Consider the following 21,079-nt stretch of genomic DNA (forward strand, 5'->3'; position numbering starts at 1 on the left):
TGTCAGGGTTAATTCCTGGACCAAGAAAACCTAGTGAAGACAAAAAATGCTCAAACTTTGCTTTTCTTCTGCAAAGAACACAGCCACGGTGCAGCGGAGGGCACAAGCTGGGTTTTGCTGGAGAGGCAGCGTGATGCCCGGTGCCTGCTGCAGGCAGGTCTGGCTCTGCTGCTGGTTTCTGCCTCCTCTGCGGCTAAAACGGCGCAAGGCAGTAGCACAGAGCTACGATGAGTGGGAGGCTGGTGCGTTAGAGGGGATGGTGTGCTCGTCCCCAAACTGCGTTAAAGAGCTCTGGGACATGGAGAGCTCAATGGTAGTCACAGCTTTTAAGTTACCTCTGATATATTTAAAATCCTGTTAATCTAAACCTGACATTTTTTATTAATGAATATCTTTGATCCTAAGCCTACCTGAGGCCCATCTTGCCTGTTTCCCCAAATACCAGATGTCAGCCAGGCAGACTAAGGGTCAAGCAGGAGGGAGAGCTGCTGCGTTGCAGCTGGGGACAAGGATAACATGGCAAGGCTAGGCCATGCTCCCCAAAGCCAAAGGTGGTAGGACCATCACCATTGCCATTCCAGGTGCTGCTTTCCAAGCCTGACCACACAAGACTTGCAGTGCGCTAACGAATTACCCCCATGCTTCACATTAAGCCCATGCTTTCTGTTGCTATTCTGGAATGTAGACACGTGCCAAAGGCATATGCTTCCTTGTATTCATGAACCGGGCTCTAGCTTCTGGAAATAAATGTTTTGCACACCACTGTCAGGGTATGAGCCATCTAAAAATTATTTTGTCCTGGATCCATCGATTTTGTTCTGAAGGAGATGCTCTAATACCTACCCTTCAGTCCCTTGTTTAGAGCACCCTAACTCTCAGTCATATTTGTCCCTTAATATAATTTCTTTCCAATGATAGGTCTGGTACTTTTTTTCCCCACAGTCTGTACACAGGAATGAAGAAGGGAAGGATGGGTGCAAAGGCTCTGACACTTTTGCTATGAGGTTTCTTGTCACCTGCGTGGCTGTACCTCTGTCACACAGCTTGGAATATGTTCAGCTTCGTTTTTCTGTGGTACATCCTTTCCTATATTCTCTGTGTCAGACAGCTTGCTCTTTGGAGGGATATATGCTCCCAGGAAGGACACTTTTGTCTGAGACAGGGGATGCAATTGCTAAAGCAGCTGCATGACTTGACCCACTGGGACTTGAAGGAACTGAACTGTAGTCCTCAGCAGCAGTTCCTGAGGACACTGCCAGTCTCAGCTTGTGTGTTTTAAACCAGGTCTTTGCTCTGGAAACCAGTGCAACTTGATTTCAGAATAGATGTTCGAGGCTTTCTGAATGACTTATATTTCTTTCTGGAAACAAACTACGTCCCATCTTTCCTGAAAACATCCTAATTCAACTCTTCTGGTGAAGGATCATGGACATGGTGGCTATCAAAGCCCATGCCTGAAGCTTGTTCAGTGCCTCACATCCCGAGACAGAAGTGGAGGGCTGCTGGCAGAGGGAGGGCTGTCGGGAGGGAGGGGGGCAAGGAGGTGGAGGAGAGAAAACTGAGATTGAATAAAAGTACCGGTATTTTAAGGGGATGATTTAAAAGATTTAAAATTTTGCTGAATCTCATTGAACAATAGGGATTGTGAAAAGAAATGATAAATCACTGTGTTTTCATTATTTGCTGTTGGTCCCGCTGGCTTTTGTTGAAAGTAAATATTCACAGTTAATTTTGGTACAGCCCCAAAACAGTATCTTACAGCAAAGCATTGTTCTTACTACAATTTTTAGAGTGTTTATGAAAACGAATCAATTAGTCAGCTAGCAGAATTGAATTTCAAATGTGAAATGAGCTACCCATGTTTGGTATAGCCATACATAGAAATTATGTGCACTCTACCGTAAATTACGCAGACGTTCAATGCTGAAATGCTGAAATGTAGTTCATTGCATTTGGAAGATTTGAAACTCCTTTCATTTGCATACTTTGAAAGATGGCTAATAATTCAGACCTATTCCATGGAAAACATAGCTAGAAAGAGATGTATAAATGCCCTAACAAGGCAGCTTGCTTTTGTCTCTATTTCGCTATTGTTGAACAAGCTAAAAGTTTACCATGAGAAGACCTGTGCAGGTAAATCTTTACTGCCATAAAGGCATGTCTAGAGAGGCAAACAGATCAGCCAAATACTTTTCAAATTGCATGGACTAATGATGGATTTTAGACCTCATTATTTCAGAGAGGTCTATTTAATTTTGTTTTCAGTGAAAATATTCTGTAGTCAGTAATCCCCTTCAGTACTGATTCACCAGCAGTGCCCTTAATTCCCTCATGCATTTGTCCATTTCCCTTCCTCCTCTTACCTTCCATGTGAACAGACAACTCTCAATAAAATAAAACATCAGTTTCCCGAACAAAACTTCATTTCTTCAAGAAAAAACAGGCTCTTGTCCACATCTGCTATGAAAAAACCATAATTTTTCTTGGGCCAGTATAGAAGAACCTCCTGTACCACAGAACTGAAGATGAATGTGCTGATATATGCAGAAGAGGGAGTGTATTTTTAACAGGTTGTGGTTCAGTCAAGAGCAGAGAAGTAGGCAGCAGTATATAGAGCGGAAAGCAGTTCACATCAGCATGGGAAACCATGGTGATCTCTTAGGCTGATGTCCCTTGCCATCCTAGCTGTCAGCATATAATCTGTCATGGTTCATGAAGCAACATCTTAAAACCATCAAGGTATCTTCCCACCATTGTTCCTACTGACAGCTCTCTTAGGACCTCCCTGGCTCAACTGTTGGAAACCTTCTTCTAAATGCAGGCCTCAATACATTAAGGAACATAACATAATGTAAGGATATAAAAATTGGCTGTTCCTGATCAGCCTAGAGCTCTTTATAGTCAAGCAGTCTGTCTCTTCTGCAGCCAGTGGCAGGTGCCTCATCTGCAGGAGCACTAGAGCAAAGCAGAAGCTGATGTTTCATTGGTGTATTATTCCTGCTCCTGGGAATTTATGGATCAAGAACCTCTTTTTCGTTTTGCCCCTGGAGAAAGACACTGACTTGGGCAGAGACGTCCTGCAGACTGAATCCAGCCTGGGGTCCAACATTTGGGCATTACAGTCTTGTGTAATAACTGCAGAAGAAATCGTCCTTCTGGGATGATACCGTGTAGCCTTTTCTTTCCCAGAGGCCAGATCGTGATCTTCCTGCTGACGCTGAGTGCTATCTTATTTCTAGCAGAGTGCCACTGAGATCACTAGCAAGTCATATAGGTAAGGGTACCTTAGATGTGAATTTTGCACTCGTAAGTTCAGGATTCATTTCACCCAGTGTGTTGTAGCCTCTCTTCTTTCTAAACAGGGCCCCACATTTATGCTGCTGTGAAGCTAATTACTCTCAATTTATTTGCACAGGCCTGCATTTGCCATCTATTATTCCTGAAATATAAAATGATCTGAATTCTTCTATATCTGGATGCACTACCTAATTATTCCTCATTTGTTTTTATTCTCTTCCAATTTAGTGTCATCTGCAAAGTTGGAAATCATGTTTTCATATCATAATTAGACCTCTAAGAACCTAAGAAAACTGCTTGGTGAATCAGCAAGCAAAGGGATTGGATTTTTTTTTTCCCCCTCCTATTCTCATTTTAATGGAGATTTAAAGTGAGACAATAAATTAGAAATGCATGAAATTATGAGCTAAAAAATTCAAGTTGTTTGCCTGTGGGCCATAACGTTGCAGCAACCAGAAGCAATATGAAGAAGCAGTTATGATAAGAAAGTTGGCTAAGAATGACTGATAAGGATGTAGGAGCTGGGCTGTTGCGTGCCCAGCTCCTCACCAACTGCTGCATTAGAAGATGTGCTTATTTGGACAGCGTATCTGCATTGCTGGTGTCAGGAGCATAAAAGTTCCCTTCCTCTTCTGCCCTATCTACATGTAGCCAGTGTGCAGAGCAGCTGTGACTTTGATGCAGACATAATTTTCTACCTTGAGCAAGTCTTCCTCTACCCCCAAAGTTAAAGATTATCCCACCTTTAAAGTATGGCTTATAGTCTTTCCCGCACACCTTTAAAATATGGCTTATAGTATTTCCTGCACCTCAGAGATAAACATATCTCACACCTGAATAACAGAGAAGATATTAGCACCCTTACAGTATGACAGAAGAGGGCTTCTTTAATTATGTTACTTAGCGTACGGCAGCAAAAATCAACCAGTTTGACATTTTCTGATACCAGCAAGGCAGAGCAACTCAGGAGCCTTTCCTTCAGTCATATCTATATCTGGCAGTCTCTGTCTCAAATAGAATGAGCGCCATATAGTATAAATCTTTTGCCCTTTGGCTCGAGTTGTAGCAGTTGAATGCGTTGTTTCAAGAAGTTACAGAGCTGTAGACAATTCAAACCACTGTATATATTCTCAAATGTGTAAAAACAGAATGAGGGAATAACTGTCCCATAAACAAACAAACAAAAGCAAATTACACAGAAGATCACTCTCCACTGTACATATTTCTGTCCATGTTTTTATGAACAAGATTAATGTTGGGATCTGCAGCCCTGGTAGAAGAGGAGCAAATCTGACGGGCCAGCGCAGTACAGAAACAGCCTTGAAGCCACAGACCCATTTCAGACCCCAGATTGCTCTTTTTCATTTCCAGGTGGGAAAAGATGATGTTCTGCTTCTTGCACTATACAGGCATGGAACTATCTTCAGCTGATTTCCTGCAGGGAAACACACTGGGTGAGTTCAGACAGGTGCAGACTTTGCATTTGTGCCAGTAAGTTTATGATGACCATGATAGCCTCCTCTTTCCAGTTCAGACGAACCTCAGAACAGGTCACTGCATTAAATTGCCCCCTCATGCCGGTCCTGTAGCCTTGGCTCCATTTTGAGACATCATAAAACTAGGGCATGGGAGGTCAGCTATGCCTTGATGTTGGCTGCTTTCTTATTTTTGTTAAACCAGGCATGAAGAGTGAAGCTCGTTTTCCAAAGACTGCCATTGGCAGTGGGTGCGACACATGCTGTTGGGAACAAGGCCGGGCCATCACATTTGTGGCATCCATCTGATGATCTGAGCATCTCTGGGCCTGATTCTGACTTCCACAATGATGTCAAGTCAAGAACAGCCCCTTCAAATTCAGTGTAGTTGCACTAATGACAGAATTGTCATATAGCATGAGAGATCAGAGTTGTGTCAGACCTACCAGAAGGGATAGGTTTTTTTAATTGCAGCATGTGCCTTTTTTTTTTGGCTTCCACTTTGTAGGCACATTCAATTACAGGTGCAACTTAAGTCATTTATATGTCTTCCTGACTGACAGATATATTGGTTAATGTCCTACCTGCAAAATTATGCCCACAGGTATGTGCAGCTGTTGTTCTGAGCAAGCAGAAGGAATGCATAGGTACGGTACTTTAGCAACTTTTTCTTTTCTCTGTAGGATGCCAAAAAGAAGGAACACTTTTTTTTTAGGAATCCAATTGATCCTAGTAGGATATTTAAATATAGTTATTAAATATCATCTCTGCAGGGCAAGGTTAAGGGCATTTGTGTAATGTAACTTCATATTTTTCCCTAAATCTATCAGACATTACTCTTAATTGCAGCTTCAACTATAAATTTACAAAGTGGCTTGGTTTTAGATTATGACATTCCTACAAAACCTGAAATGGTTGCAATGAACAGTTTAAAGTCTGACTCTGTTTTTGCAGTGATCACCCTGAATATGGATTAAATTGTACTTGAAGTCCATGGTAAGTCTTCTAAATCTAACATAGACTTTCTATTACTTCATGAGATGATCCAAAGATTTAAAGGGAGTTAATTACAAATTACAGATTTTAAGAAAAAATGCTCTTTGATGTTAACACATATCTAATACTTTTTTATAATTCAGGAACACTTCCAAGCATACCCAGTATTTCTTTAAATATTTAGAATAGCTGCCAATGAAACCAAATACATTACAGCAATCTGGATGTTATTCATATGCCATTAAAATGCTAAGGCAACTCTAAGAATTTAAGAATTGATGTGCAAAAGCAAAAAAGGAAGAGAATCATAGAATCATAGAATGGTTTGGGTTGGAAGGGACCTCAAAGATCATCTAGTTCCAACCCTCCACTAGACCACGTTGCCCAAAGCCCCATCCAACCTGGCCTTGAACACTTCCAGGGAGGGGGCATCCACAACGTCTCTGGGCAACCTGTTCCGGTGCCTCACCACCCTCACAGTAAAGAATTTCTTCCTGATATCTCATCTAAATCTACCCTCCTTCAGCTTAAACCTGTTACCCCTTGTCCTGTCACTGCACTCCCTGATAAACAGTCCCTCACCAGCTTTCTTGTAGGCCCCTTCCTTGTGGAAGGCCACAATTAGGTCCCCCCGGAGCCTTCTCTTCTCCAGGCTGAACAGCCCCAACTCTCTCAGCCTGTCCTCATAGGAGAGGTGCTCCAGCCCTCTGATCAGCTTCATGGCCCTCCTCTGGACTCTCTCCAACAGCTTGATGTCTGTCTTGTACTGGGACCCCCAGAGCTCGATGCAGTACTCCAGGTGGGGTCTCACAAGAGCGGAGTAGAGGGGCAGGATCACCTCCCTCGACCTGCTGGTCACACCTTTTTTGATGCAGCCCAGGACATGGTTGGCTTTCTGGGCTGCAAGTGCACACTGTCAGCTCATGTTGAGCTTCTCATCAATCAATACCCCCAAGTCCTTCTCCTCGGGGAGAATCCATTCTCTGCCCAGCCTGTATTTGTGCTTGGGATTGTGCCAACCCACGTGCAGGACCTTGCACTTGTCCTTGTTGAACTTCAAATTGTAGAATCATAGAATGGTTTGGGTTGGAAGGGACCTTAAGGATTACCTAGTTCCAACACCCCTGCCACAGGCAGGGACACCCTCCACTAGATCAGGTTGCCCAAAGCCTCATCAAACCTGGCTTTAAACACCCCCTGGGATAGTGGAACTTCATGTGGTTTGCATGGGCCCACCGCTCAAGCCTGTCAAGGTCCCTCCGGATGGCATCCCTTCCCTCCAGCGTGTCGACCACACCACACAGCTTGGAGTCGTTGGTAAATTTGCTGAGGGTGCACTCGATCCCACTGTCCATGTTGTTGACAAAGTTGTTAAACAGTGCCAGTCCCAGTACCGACCCCTGAGGAACACCACTCATCACTGATCTCCACTTGGACATCAAGCCGTTGACCACAACTCTTTGAGTGCAACCATCCAGCCAATTCCTTATCCACCGAGTGGTCCATCCATCGAATCCATGTCTCTCCAATTTAGAGACAAGGATGTCGTGTGGGACAGTGTCAAATGCCTTGCACAAGTCCAGGTAGATGACATCTGTTGCTCTTCCCTCGTCCACCAATATTGTAACCCCATCATAGAAGGCCACCAAATTTTTTAGGCAAGAGGGACAAAGACATCTGAAAAATACCATCTGGATTATATAATTTTAAAGCTTGAAAATAGGAACCGTGATTTTTATGATGAGACACCACATCTGAATAAAGAATTGGCAGCAGAGTTATCTTTTTTCATTTCTACCATTATTCTATAGCCTATTGCTTTTCCAGTTTACCACAGCCCATGCTTGCAGGTGTTTGTGAGACAACACTGAAATGTAGATAAAGCAAGCACCAATATAACCAATGCCATTTTTTAAAAGAATCAGCACACCATTATTTCCCTCATAACTTCACTTGTAATAGCATAAATGTTTCCTTAAACTCCATGCTCCAAAAAAATCTTGTAAAAATTGACTTTGAGATAGTAAAAAAACTGACTCCAAAATGAAAGCTTAAGATGAGATCCCTCCTTAAATCCAGTATGCCCTAACCGTGAAAATCTTCCAATATTGGCTTGGCCCAACTGAGTCATAAATGTCTCATTCCCCTCCTTCCCATGTCTCATTGAGCCAAAGCAACTGGCTTCAACGTGGGGCAGGATGAAGCCTCCTGGTCCCTGTGAGCAATGTGGCTCCCACGCCGTCCCTGGGGTGGTTGCAGTGCTGGCCACAACCCTTCCAAACCCACAGAGGACCTGAGCATCTGTGGGCTTTTGTACCCACTGCTTTCCTGTCACAATCAGTACAGATACCTTGCTGTGCAATATCTGGTGAAAAGCTATCATGAAGGTATTTTCTGTAACAATTGCTGATCTAAAAATTCCAGTCACCTCTTTGCCTGTGTTCCCCCAGCACTATCAAAAATATAAAGTGCTGTGGAGAGCCCTGAATACCCTCCTTTGTATAAATTTTATCTGCAACTTCAACATAATTAAGTAGGAATTACACCAAATTCCTACATTACAGCTGGATTCAAGGGAGAGGACTGCAGACTAGTTTTGAAGAAATTGGCATGTTCTTGGACTCTTTGTGGTGCAAGTTCTGTCAGATTTCATGGCTTTGTTATGCTTGAGATCGTATGTACTGCCCTGATCAGCCATAAAACTATTCTTTATTTGAAATTAAATGTGGAGAAGCTTAAATTGTTCTGTGTGTATACAGGCATAAGTAGCTCATCTTTGGCAGTGCTCAGATTATTTATACTGCAGCTGCAGTAAATTTGAGTTGCACCAAATGTAGCTCTCTAAATGTCAGCTTGATTTTCTCAAGACCTACTTTTCACTTCTTATAAATATTACTTGTTACAGATGCTAAAACTCTTCAAAAAAGGAGTATCACTTTGGGTGCAGTCAAGACATTCAGAAGCAATATGGATCATGCCAGGACATATTTTTTTTTTCCCCTAAAAAATTAACAAAGTGACCTTTCATTTAAGAATTTTGGGGTTGTGGGAATTCACCTTCTCTGTAGGTAGGTACACACAACTTTCTCGTAACTTCTGATTACTGCACTTAATGTAAAATTTTGGTACATTTGTATGGAGGCAAGTCCAACATGACCATCTTTTCTAAAACTGAATTAATGCAATCAAGTCCAGGAAATGCACATTTAAAAGCTGACAAAGGAAAAAAAAAAAAAGAATATCAATTTATATAGACTTCTTACTGATTATGTTATTTTTTTATCTCCAAAAGTTGTTTTTTTTTTAATAACAAAAACAAGAAGATAATTCACTGTTTATAATTTAAGACCTTCAGTTGTTGCCAGTCAATTAGGTGGTCCATAATTCACAGCTTAAAAGTGAAAAGGAAAGTCCCACATCCTTTTCAGAAACTCAGAAAATGCTGAGCTCAGGCTCAGTTCAAATTTTTATTCATTGAGACAGATAGAAGGTTCATCACTGCATGTAAGAGTTGGATTACAGTAATAATGATTTTATTTTTCTTGATTGGAGGGACAATTTTCTAGTTTTACATCAAGTGACAAAACAGAAATGAGGAGAATTTGTATGCACCTAGGACAGATCAGCCACATTTGGAAGAAAAATAAAGATAGCTTTTAAGTGGACAGGTAACTCTTAAACTTCAAATCACAGAATCACAGAATGGTTTGGGTTGGAAGGGACCTTAAAGATCACCTAGTTCCAACCCCCCTGCCATGAGCAGGGACACCCTCCACTAGGCCAGGTTGCCCAAAGCCCCATCCAACCTGGCCTTGAACACTTCCAGGGAGGGGGCATCCACAGCTTCTCTGGGCAACCTGTTCCAGTGCCTCACCACCCTCACAGTAAAGAATTTCTTCATTATATCTAATCTAAATCTACCCTCTTTTGAGTTTAAAGCCATTACCCCTTGTCCTGTCACTCCATGCCCTCTCCAGCTTTCCTGTAGGCCCCTTCTGGTACTGGAAGGCTGCCAATGGAGTTCTTCTGAAAGAATATTAAGAGGAGTAGTGTCATGCAGGTGCTCTGAATCCATTTCTGGAGGAACATTTCTTTTCCCATTAACTCTAAAGGGAGCCTTTGAACTGCCATTCCCTTGGGTTTGTTCTCTCCTTGGCCATCCCCAGACTCTGGAGGAGTTGTTGGTGAGCACCTCCAGGGCCTCCTGCAGGGGTGATGCAGAGTCATGCTGAGCCCAGGAAATGCCCCCAGGCACATTCTAGGAACTGAATTCTGTTCCACATAGTCTGGGGTGAATTTGTAGTTATTGATATAGTTAGTAAAGGTATCTGTACAAATTAAAGCAGAAATTGTTCTCTTCTTTAGGACCAAGCACAGAAAAGAAAGAATTGATTTTGATTTTTAGCAATTTATGAGAATCTGGCAAGCTTGTCACGTATTCAGCAGTACCAGTCCTTGTACCTGTGCAGAGCTTAGACATAGGAAACCTAAAAATAGATAGGAAGAATATATATGGGGTAGAAAGGAGAAAGAAAAAGAAATCAATTCAGCTAGAATATTCCAAAACAAATTTATGCTCTGCTGGAGGAACAAGTACACGGACTTTGAATGTTTGGGTTAGCTGGGGGACATCCTCTGAATTAGATCCACTTGAAAGGGTGAAAAAGCATCACCGCTCTATACAGTAGTGCCACAAGTCTTCAGCTTTTGTACTTGTTGTTATTCATACGGCATCTTGCTTTCAATAAGGAATGTTTACATTTCAATTGTAGCTTTCAACTTGAGCTCACAATTCACATTTTTTGTAAAAGAGTTAAATTCCATTGCAGTGAAGCCCAGTGTAATTTTTCATCTTGAGTTTGCCATGTAAACTTGATTTCTTAAGCATATTTTCCAGCTCTGGTATTCTCTTATTAGACTCAAGATATTATGTCATTTTCAAAATGCTTCCTATTTATAACTTAAGATTATACAATGTCAAGAATAATCAAAAACATAAAGAGATGACAGAGAAAAATCCCATTTATATGATCTTTCCAGGTCAGAGTTCTGAGTTTCACTTAGAATGCCTGTTTTAGAAGCTAAAAATTACCTTTTTAGCAAATGAAACATGCAAACAAAAGTTAACAGAAAATGGACATGATCACTCAATAACGTAATTAGCACAGGTTGTCAAAGTTCAGAGCTAGGTTTCAGGACCAGTGTCTGGCCCTCAGTGTGACTGACTTTTCAGTGTATGAGGAGGTAACCCCAGCTGACAGTTTTTCTTTCTGTTAGGCACCATTTTCTCTCATTATTTTTTTCATTGTGTCTTCACTTTTCTTGCCCCAGGAACAAAGTACAACTGTAATGTTAGTATTTCTTTACTCTGTGTGTCTTCATTTAAACTGTGAGTTTGAAAGAAGTACTATCTTCAGAAATCCAAATAATTCCTATAATTTTGAGACAAGGACTTTATGGCAGGCAAATTTTGACTAAGTATTTCTGCCAGTTGTATGTGTATGTATGTATCCTCTAAAAATATATCCTATTTTTATTTCCATCAGCTGATTGCTTTATTGTCTTTAGTTTTAGGATTAGGGCTTCATTAGCTTCAGCCTCTCAACTTTTTGCATAAAGCCAGGCTGTTTGACAGATAAATGCTGAATCAGATGATGGCAGTGCCTGTTTGTGCTCAGAGTTGGTGATATGATTTGAATCTTTCATGAGGCTGATACAATGAAAGCAAAAGGTGTGGAGAAACCATTAGGGTCTTGGGGCAAAGCTTCTCTGGGGTTTTGAGGGGCTGTGGGAGGGGGAGAGTTATCATCTCACTCTGTCTTGCTGACTATGGAGCTGATGGTGCATCTGGCTAGGGAGAGGAGAAAGACACCTCTAAATCATATTGCAAGTTGCAGCATAAGGATGCCAGGAACCTCGAAACCTTCCATTTCCCTCCACTCCTGAAATATAGACCCTGGACAATGTGCTGTTCTTGCAGGACCTACAACTTCCAACCATCCCCGTGCATCCAGCAGCTCTGCTCTGCTCCTATACCCTGCCCCCTGCTACAGCAGTGAGATCATGCAAATAGCGCTAGCCTGGATGTGGTGAGGGGACCAGTGGATGAGAAGAAGAGAAATTCAGAGCTATAGCAAGGCCACGAAACACAGAACAGGTCAAGGCATGACTTATGATGTGCCATACGTGGGATGGTAAGGCAGAAGAGCAGTAAGGTAAGGCACACATCAATGGTGTCAGCACCTACTAAGTCTGGTGCCCTTTGGTACATTGGATTTCAATACACTGCATCAATATGTTGCCTGCCAATGCTGGTGTGCACATACCTGCATGCATATCATTCACAGATTCACAGATTGGTAGGGGTTGGAAGGGACCTTTGGAGATCATCTAGTCCAACCCCCCTGCTAAAGCAGGATCACCTACAGCAGGTTGCACAGGACTGTGTCCAGGCGGGTTTTGAATATCTCCAGAGAAGGAGACTCCACAACCTCTCTGGGCAGCCTGTTCCAGTGCTCAGTCACCCTGAAAGTCAAGAACTTTTTCCTCATGTTCAGATGGAACTTCCTGTGTTCCAGTTTGTGCCCATTGCCCCTTGTCCTGTCACTGGGCACCACTGAGAAGAGCCCCTTCCTCTTGACACCCACCCTTTAGATATTTATAAGCATTGATCAGATCCCCCTCTCAGTCTTCTCTTCTCCAGGCCAAACAGACCCAGCTCTCTCAGCCTTTCCTCATGAGGGAGATGCTCCAGTCCCCTCATCATCCTTGTAGCCCTCCGCTGGTCTCTCTCCAGTAGTTCCCTGTCTTTCTTGAACTGGGGAGCCCAGAACTGGACACAGGACTCCAGGTGTGGCCTCACCAGGGCCACATGATCTGCTCCAGGTGCTGAAACATATTGTGTCTGGATGATCAAAACCATACAGTGTTATATGTGTAAAAGAAGTAAACAAGTGTTATCTATGAGTTATAGACATTTAAGCTCTGGTCAAACAAGGACTTCGATACTACTTAATACTTGGAGACTCATGACAGAATCTGTAGCCTTGAGCTGGAGTCGTAGGTTTCCTACACGATGTAAAAGAAAGATTGTGATTCGTGATGGCATGCACAACCCCAAGCAGTGAGCCATCTGAGGTAGCAATACCAAAGCCCCGAGGACTTTCTCGTGTTTTAAATCCCCACCCTCTCAGAAGCTTAGGTGCTTAACTGTGCATTTCTCTCCACACATGATTTATAGCCATGAAATTAGGCACTTAATCCTCTTCTTCACAGAAAACCAGATAGAACAAGAATCAATCTTTTCTTTTAAAAGAGAACCAGAGAAGAAGTAGGTGGTGATTCCTCTCACCTCCTCCTCAGCTTCCTTTCAAGAGGAAATCTCGTTTTGTCCTTTTTTCTGGTAATACAAGTTCAATCTGACCTGGAAAGTTCCCCGGTATACAGGCTGCTGGGGAGGATAAGTACTTTCAAACTCTGCCCTGGAAGATATGGCAGATTATATAGAAAATTTAAAGATTCAGTGAGCTAGGGAGTAGGAGCAAGAGTAACCCTGATTTTGCAGCGTAGCCGTTAGGCCACTTCCATGGGTACGGAAGACTCTAGTCTGTGCTTCAAGGAAAATTTAGTTACTTTCTATTACACGGGTGGTAGATCATGTATGGCAACAGTTGTAGCAGAGACCGATATTAAGGACTCTCCCTTTGGAAACAGTTTCCGTAGCCAGCTACCCTACAGAGCCAAGCTTGCTTCTTTATCTCTGTCCCAATAAATGCAAAAAAGCTCCAAAGTCACATAAATGAAATACCTAAGAAAATTATAATGCAAACTTCTGCATTATGCAATTCCTTTAGAAAATTTTGGAAATTGATCAAAATAATTTAATTAATTGCTTCATTGTGAAAAAGGTTTTAAGAGCCAATTAGACAAAGCAAGCGGGGAGAGCTGCAAGCTTGAAATATAGAAGCAATAAAGTGAAATATTCTTCTAAGGAAAAAGGTGGGGATGACAGTAGACGAAAGGGAAGTGTCCTGTAGATGAAAGGCACAATAGCAGTAAAAGACACACAAGGAGGGTGAGAGCACGTGGAGTGCAAGTGGGATCAGTGCAAACTGGCGAAGACTCACTGAATGGCACTGCCTGGAAAGAACAATCTTGCACTGCAGCAGTCTTAAACAAGGACCTGCTACTGCTCGGATAATGATCTAACTGGGGAGAAAGCCATGCAAAAATAGTTATCTAGCAAAAATATAAGTGTATGTATTTTAATTTAAATAGTCAAATGCTTGCCTTGTGGTGTGATGCGTCATGTTGTAAGACATTCACAATAGCGACTGCCTCCTTGTGTATTTGGACAGTATCTAATTATTGTTGGTAGTGTAGTTAGTTTCTCCAGCTCCTGTACACCGCACAGATACATATATACACCTACCTGGTCTTTTTCTGCGTATGCAGAAAACATTTGTAAGGGAACATATAGGGAAATGATACAGAACTAATAACAGTTAAATCAACAAGCCGTAACCTATGTTCAGGAGCACCAGACAGGCACTTGGTACCTGGGCAGCATGGAAAAAATCTGAATTGAAATGTTGAGATTTTCTTGTGTGTGTAATATCATACATATATACATTGGCCCTGGCAGCATCTTCAAGCTCTATCTACAGTAAAGAGTTTCACAGTTGTCAGTTGCACAACATGAATGAGCGGGCTGAGCAGGGCACGTATGCTACGCATCCTCTTACTCCAGGGCTCTGCACCGCTAGCAGCACTGCTCGGAAGTGCTGCTGGGCCTGCAAACTGTTGCCTCTGTCTTATAATACCCAACATCACAGGCACAAGTCTGGTAGTGTGAAGCAAATTTAGAATTTCCCCCTTTCTGTATGTGTCATTATGAATGGCTACAGATGGTTCTGTTCTGTGCAATGTTCTGTTGCAGAAGGTAAGAGCTATGAAAGTATACGCTTACACGTGTGAAAAGTATGTGAATGTCAAATGTAAGCTAGATTGGTTGGATCAGATAACCCAGAGTTTACCTCAAGTTCAATAAAATTACTTATGGAGGAAGAAAATCCTTCACATGAAAAAGGGAGAGCTCTTGTAGCTGCAAGGAAGGCTGAAGATATTGATGATAAATTGATGATAAGCAAAATTTAGACTTTAATGTTGGTAATAATAATGCTAATTAATGCCATTAATATGGTAAAAAGAAATTGTTTTAAAAGCATATAATATGTACAGAGTTATCTGTCAAATCTAGCTTGCAAGGCCATAAAGCAACATGAATGAGAACTATTGTTAGTAAAGAATTTATTTCAGAGAACTCCTTGTGTTTTCTCTTCCATAGTATAGACATTTCTGAAAATAAGCTGAAGGTCACATCTGGAAGACGAGAATGTATTTCCCCACAGAAGATATTAAAGGCTTTATGATTATGCCAGAGCACACAGTTAAGTACATGGAACCATTAAAGTTTGACAAGGCACCTGATCTAGATGAATAACATTCACAAATTCCAGAAGAATCATTAAGGTAAAGTAAGAAAAGCCTTTAGAATCTTTTTTTCACATCTTGTTAACAGCTAGAGAAACATCAAAAGACAGAAAGACAGTAGTGATGTTTCCATATTTTTGGGAGAAGGTCGAAGAGAGGTCTATGGAATGTGTAATATGGAAAGAGCAATCTCTGCTGTTTAAAGACCAAGCGATCAAACTTGATGAATGAGCAAGATTTCTGTGCGGACAGTCCTGAATAGCTAGAGAAAAGTAAACTAAAGGACATATTTTGCCTGGACATAAGAGCCTCTTGAAACTATGCCACAAAATAGATTACTCTAAACAGCCAGGCTGAGATAAACATGGAGGGCTGGTGAAATGAATTTTAAGTGAATTTAGGAGAAAAAGATAAAGCATGTAAGCTGAAGGAAAATGCTTTATAAGAAGAGATGGAACAAATGAGGCAGAAGGTCAAATGAGGTCAAAGCTGAACACCGCTCTTTGGTATACAAGAAGGGGGTTACTGGAAAGAGAGCTGATTTAAAAAAAAAAAAAAAAGAAGAAAGAAGGGAACGACTGCACAAATATGGCTGTGTAAAGACAAAATAATGGTTTTAATACTATGCTGCTAGGAAAGCATGACTGCTTCATTTAATCTAAAGTAGTAGAGGGATGCAATTAACCCCACCCCCAGCAGCAGAATGTTGAATGTCAGTCAATAAGAAGAGCTGGACATATAGATAATAAACCATCTACGCAATGCTTACCAAGATTAATAACATAGAATACTTAATTTCTCATATAAACATACTTCTACCTTATATCTACATGTCATACAGTTATTCTTAGAAGTGCTAAATACATACAAGATAGACTGATGGCAAAAGATGGACAATACTGTGCTGAGCTCTAAAGGTTTTAATGTGCCGTGCAGAGTATACATCTATCTATCTGTTTTATTTTTGCTGAGGATCATTCATCCTCCTAGCATCTCTGTCATGTTCCCATTCTTTGAGCAAATAATCTTCAGGTAGAACTTGACAGTTCTTTAATGTAGCTGTAGTTTACTTTTGAGGTTAATCTGTGTCAAGCTTGTACTGCTCCTTGGGTTTTTGGATGGTAGCTTTAGGTTGTGGGCAGAATCAGAAAAGCATGTTGCACAAATGGTGAATCAAGCAGTGAGTAATGCAAGTCAGTCCAAGTGAAGTAACAATAAAACATTTAGACCATATCACATTTTCATCTTCATGCCGCATATGTCACAGATAAATGATTTTAAGAATATACAAGTGTATTTTAGCATGCGTATCTTTTTACTTGTAAAGACTCATAGTTCTGTACTCTAAGATCAGTTGTGCCAAGTGAGTTATCCCTGTTAAGAGGGAAAAAGACATAAAGCTCTCTAAAATTAAGTAGACGACCAGCTTCTCTCTCATAAAATGTCAGAGTTTTCAGTGCCAGTTTCTCGCAGGTCTGCAAGGTCAGAAAAAGATGTGAAGTCCTACATGGAAGCTGGGAACCGACTCTTGCGAATATTGTCATGTGAAGCCATACTTGCTCTCTCTGAAGGACTACGCGTTATTGAACTTCACAGCTGTGGTGGTTTTGGGTATAGGAGGGATGCTGCAGATGGAGATGCAAAAGCTTCTTACAGCCTTTGTGCAGAAGTAATTTCAAGGAAAGAAATACGTACTTTAATGATTGCCATTTTTATAAGTTTTTAAGGTTGTTTGAAGCTGAGTCTCTGGCTTGGACTGCTAAGTAAATCCCAGATAATGAGAAGTGGGCAGAAGAAAATATATATTTTGAGCTGAAAATGCGGTTGGCAATACCCGCATGCTGAGCTGATGTATCCACAGGTTTAAATTTTCTTCAGTGAACTTATTCCATAGCTCATGTAAGTTTCAAATATACTTTATTAAAATTGCTGACCAGAAAAAAAAATAGTTAAAATATCCCTTCTTTATGGAAAATTTATCTCACAATTACAACTGCTCAGGCAGTGTGCTTGCCCACTGCATTGTCTTTACATTTTAACATGTTTATTTATAGCCATACAATTTTTAAAAGCACCCACAACAAACAACATCATGCTCCCCAGGCAAATGCATAAGATGGGCTAGAATCTTCATTTGTTTGTGCTGTGCATGCTCATTTAGATTATGGTAAAGTGGGTATAAAACACTACTGGAACACAATGCAAATGATGTATGCCTCTTTGCAATGAGATAAACGATTATATGTGGTATTAGAACTGTAATTTTATGCTTGTTAGTCATCCAATTTTGATTAAGGGATCATTTATTTTAAGAATAAGTCTGCATCACTGTTCGGGCTTTCTCTTTCTACATCAAGTTGTATGTTAAAGACTGGACAAAAAGCAACCCAAGACTAGGACAGCTGGGGCTGATGCGGTGGAAATGGCGCAGCACAGAGCCGAACACTTCTCTTCCCAGTAGAAGAGCTACAAAATGGAACCGTTAGTCTCTGGCTTCAAAGGGAATTTGGGTTTAAAGGTACTTGGGCCCTCAAGGTAAGCACTGGCAATTTCCATATTGCTCATAAAATGCTAATACAGACACAGAATTTTTTTCTTCCAAAAACCAAAACCTTTTCAGATTAATTCCACAATTGTACATATTATGGGGGTTTTGATAGCTCCTAAAGTATTTCTACAGTTACACACAAAACAGATACTCTTGTGTGAGCGTTAGGAGTAAAACCCAGAAATTTTGGTTTTTCCTTTGTAGATAATTGAGTTCAGATAATACAGAGGAGTAATTATCGCTTCTAACAGGTAGGATGGGTGACTCGGTGCCAGAAGGAAGCGATTCTCAAATGTGCCATGAGTAGAGGAATGTGAACCTGAGTGCTGCATTCACTGCTATTGGGATTCAGGAAAATCCTGCCGGAATGAAGATGTAGGGGGGGGTCTCCTCTGAGGCCTATATCCGAATATGTGTTCACTTCATTTATAATGGACTAGCTGATTCCTAGTGCTTCCTGGCCATAAGCTTGTATATGCACCAGAAATAAAGAAGTCTTAAGTACATCCGAATTTAAAGCTTTGGTTCAAATATTTGGGGAATGAAGGGTCTCAAAAATACAATCCATCAGCTAAACTTTCTTTATATTGTGTCTTAAGCAATCCATTTGCTCCTCTTATGTATAGGCCAGCACTCTTATATGTAGCCCAGAAAAACATGGCGCAAAATTCTTATCCTGGCTCACAAAGGAAATAGTCTACCGTAATTCAGATATTTCAAATCATCTGTCATTTGAAGTATGACACAATTATTTGTGATATACCTATAGTGGCCTTAAATTCCCAGCTCATGTATCAGTCACCGTTGAAGTGTTGCGGAAGGTCAGACCATGGGCGAGGGGATGCGTGCCAAGCCCCGTGCTGCCGTGGCTGCCTGCAGTGGGGAGCCTGGCTGGAGAGCAAGCTCTGACCTGGCTTGGGTGGCTTTTGCAAGCAGGACATCAGCCTCTGAGAGCAGGATACGCTGCCCGGAAGATGTGGCTTCTTGCTGAAAGGGAGCGAGGTCCCCTGCCACCTCCTTTGTGTGCACAGGTTGCAGAGAGATTTATTACGCCAGAGTTTTCAGTCCTGGCAGAGTAACTTGTATATATTTAAACCTGTATTAGCTAAGATGTATTTCATATCGTGGTTTTCTTTTCCTCTAGTTGCTGCCACTGTTTCAGTGAGCCCGCAGGGCACATTCTCCTGAAAAACAGATACGCTTTTTCATGTAACACCCCATTAAGTAAAGCCCTTTAGCAAGGGCAAAGAGCCTCTGAAGATCCTCTCCTGGCATAGAATGTTTACAGGCTGAAACATGAAACCTGCTGTTTCATTAAAAAAGAAAAAAAAAAAAATCCAAAAGTTCCTAGTTAATCTGCTGATTGCCCCGTTGATTTTTCCATGGCTACAAATACTGAAATGTTCTCTTTGTTTCTGTTTGATATTTCCTAAGAAAGCTGCTGGTGCTGCTGCTTCTTTAACCTCTTTATAATGGCTTTGTCAATACCTCTCAAGCATTTGTTTTTGTGTCAAGTTTGCATACTTCACATATACGTAAATGACAAGGGCATTGGAAAAGAAAAGGGGATCCAGGCTGTTGTAGATGTGCAACGCTCTGAGAGCTGCAAAATTAGTGAGCTGCAGGTGTGGAATAGTTGTACTGTGCTGGACTGTGCCTCCAGCTGTGGAAATTGGGGGAAATATGCACACAGCTGGAGTGTGCACACAGCAGTGTGGGATGTCAGGTAAGTCTTCTCTAGAGAACGGCAATTTGGGGTCAAAAGTACGGGTTTGGTGTGGTGGAGTGGTTTCATGAGCCTTGGCTCTCGGCTTGCATATGTGGATTAGTAAAGGGCAGCAAAAGCAGCCAAAAAAGTGTGACTGACAGGCTCAATGTATTGCCTGGCTGCAGAGCTATTCACAACAAATCGTACGTGTGGAGCTGGTGGCCATGGGATTGGTATCTTCCTGATGGACCTGTTCCACGTTCTTAGCTTCAGATCAGCCTTAAACAGCTTTTTTTCTCATTTTTCTCTGCCTGCCAAAGTGTTCCAGTCTGCCGTTCACAACTTCAGTAGAATTTATTTCTTTCCACCTACCACGCACAGGAAATTTGACTCAGAAAGAATGAGATGCAAATATTATGCAGGGTTGACCTTTTCATTTACAGGGTAACTAATTAGCTTGACAAGTAACACGTTTAGTAAAATACATACATGCCATTAGATAATCCTGCCTACCTCTTTATGATTGCTTCCTAAAATACATCTTTTGTTGCAATTAACTGCAGGCTTGCTATTGATGTCAATACAAGCAGGACTACAGACCTATACCAAATGCAAAGTAACTTAATCATAGAATCATAGAATCTTTAAGGTTGGAAAAGACCTCTAAGATCATCAAGTCCAACCATCAACCCAACACCACCATGTCTACTAAAACCATGTCCCGAAGTGCCATGTCTACATGTTTTTTGAACACCTCCAGGGATGGTGACTCCACCGCCTCTCTGGGCAGCCTGTTCCAATGCCTGGCCACTCTTCTGGTGAAGAAATTTTTCCTCATATCCAATCTAAACCTCCCCTGACACAACTTGAGAGCATTTCCTCTTGTCCTTTCACTAGTTACTTGAGAGAAGAGACCAACACCCACCTGGCTACAACCTCCTGTCAGGTAGTTGTAGAGAGCGATAAGGTCTCCCCTCAGCCTCCTTTTCTCCAGGCTAAACAACCCCAGTTCCCTCAGCCATTCCTCATAAGACTTCTGCTCTGGACCCTTCCCCAGCTTCGTTGCCCTTCTCTGGACATGCTCCAGCACCTCAATGTCCTTCTTGTAGTGAAGGGCCCAAAACTGAACACAGCACTCAAGGTGCGGCCTCACCAGTGCCGAGTACAGGGGAACAATCACTTCCCTAGTCCTGCTGGCCACACTATGTCTGATACAAGCCAGGATGCTGTTGGCCTTCTGGACCACCTGGGCACGCTGCTGGCTCATATTCAGCCGGCTGTTGACCAGCACACCCAGTCTCAGTCTTTGATCTGGCAACCTCATAGTTACTTCTTTAGTCCTGCTTTGGCACCACAGTGTAGTGCTGACTGAGTACCTTTTCCAGTTCTGCTTCCTTTTTGCTATAGGACAGAACGCAACGTGTGGTATTATTATGGAAGGTAGTAAAATATAAACATTTTTAAAGGGGAAAGGTAGAAATTTCTGAGGTGGCCTAAACTCAAGTGGTGGTCTGGACATGACTTTAAGGTCAACCTGTGCTTCCTTTAGCTAAGCTATGTGAT

The 21,079-nt window shown here is 41.7% G+C and overlaps 2 long non-coding RNA genes across 7 annotated transcripts in view; both read left to right on the forward strand.

The window, feature by feature from the left end:
- LOC129196825 (uncharacterized) overlaps nucleotides 1-18,302 on the forward strand; it is a 146,475-nt gene extending 128,173 nt beyond the window's left edge. For all 6 annotated transcript variants that reach the window (XR_008574236.1, XR_008574235.1, XR_008574234.1 and 3 more), the window contains 2 exons: nucleotides 15,115-15,299; nucleotides 16,734-18,302. This is a non-coding gene — a long non-coding RNA (uncharacterized LOC129196825). The remainder of the gene's footprint in view (nucleotides 1-15,114; nucleotides 15,300-16,733) is intronic.
- LOC129196854 (uncharacterized) lies at nucleotides 4,667-8,807 on the forward strand. Its single transcript, XR_008574240.1, has 3 exons — nucleotides 4,667-4,751; nucleotides 5,727-5,768; nucleotides 8,674-8,807. It is a non-coding gene; the product is annotated as an uncharacterized LOC129196854 (long non-coding RNA).
- Nucleotides 18,303-21,079: the final 2,777 nt, after the last annotated feature.

Source organism: Grus americana, chromosome 1 (assembly GCF_028858705.1).
Source record: "Grus americana isolate bGruAme1 chromosome 1, bGruAme1.mat, whole genome shotgun sequence".
NCBI classification, from domain to species: domain Eukaryota; kingdom Metazoa; phylum Chordata; class Aves; order Gruiformes; family Gruidae; genus Grus; species Grus americana.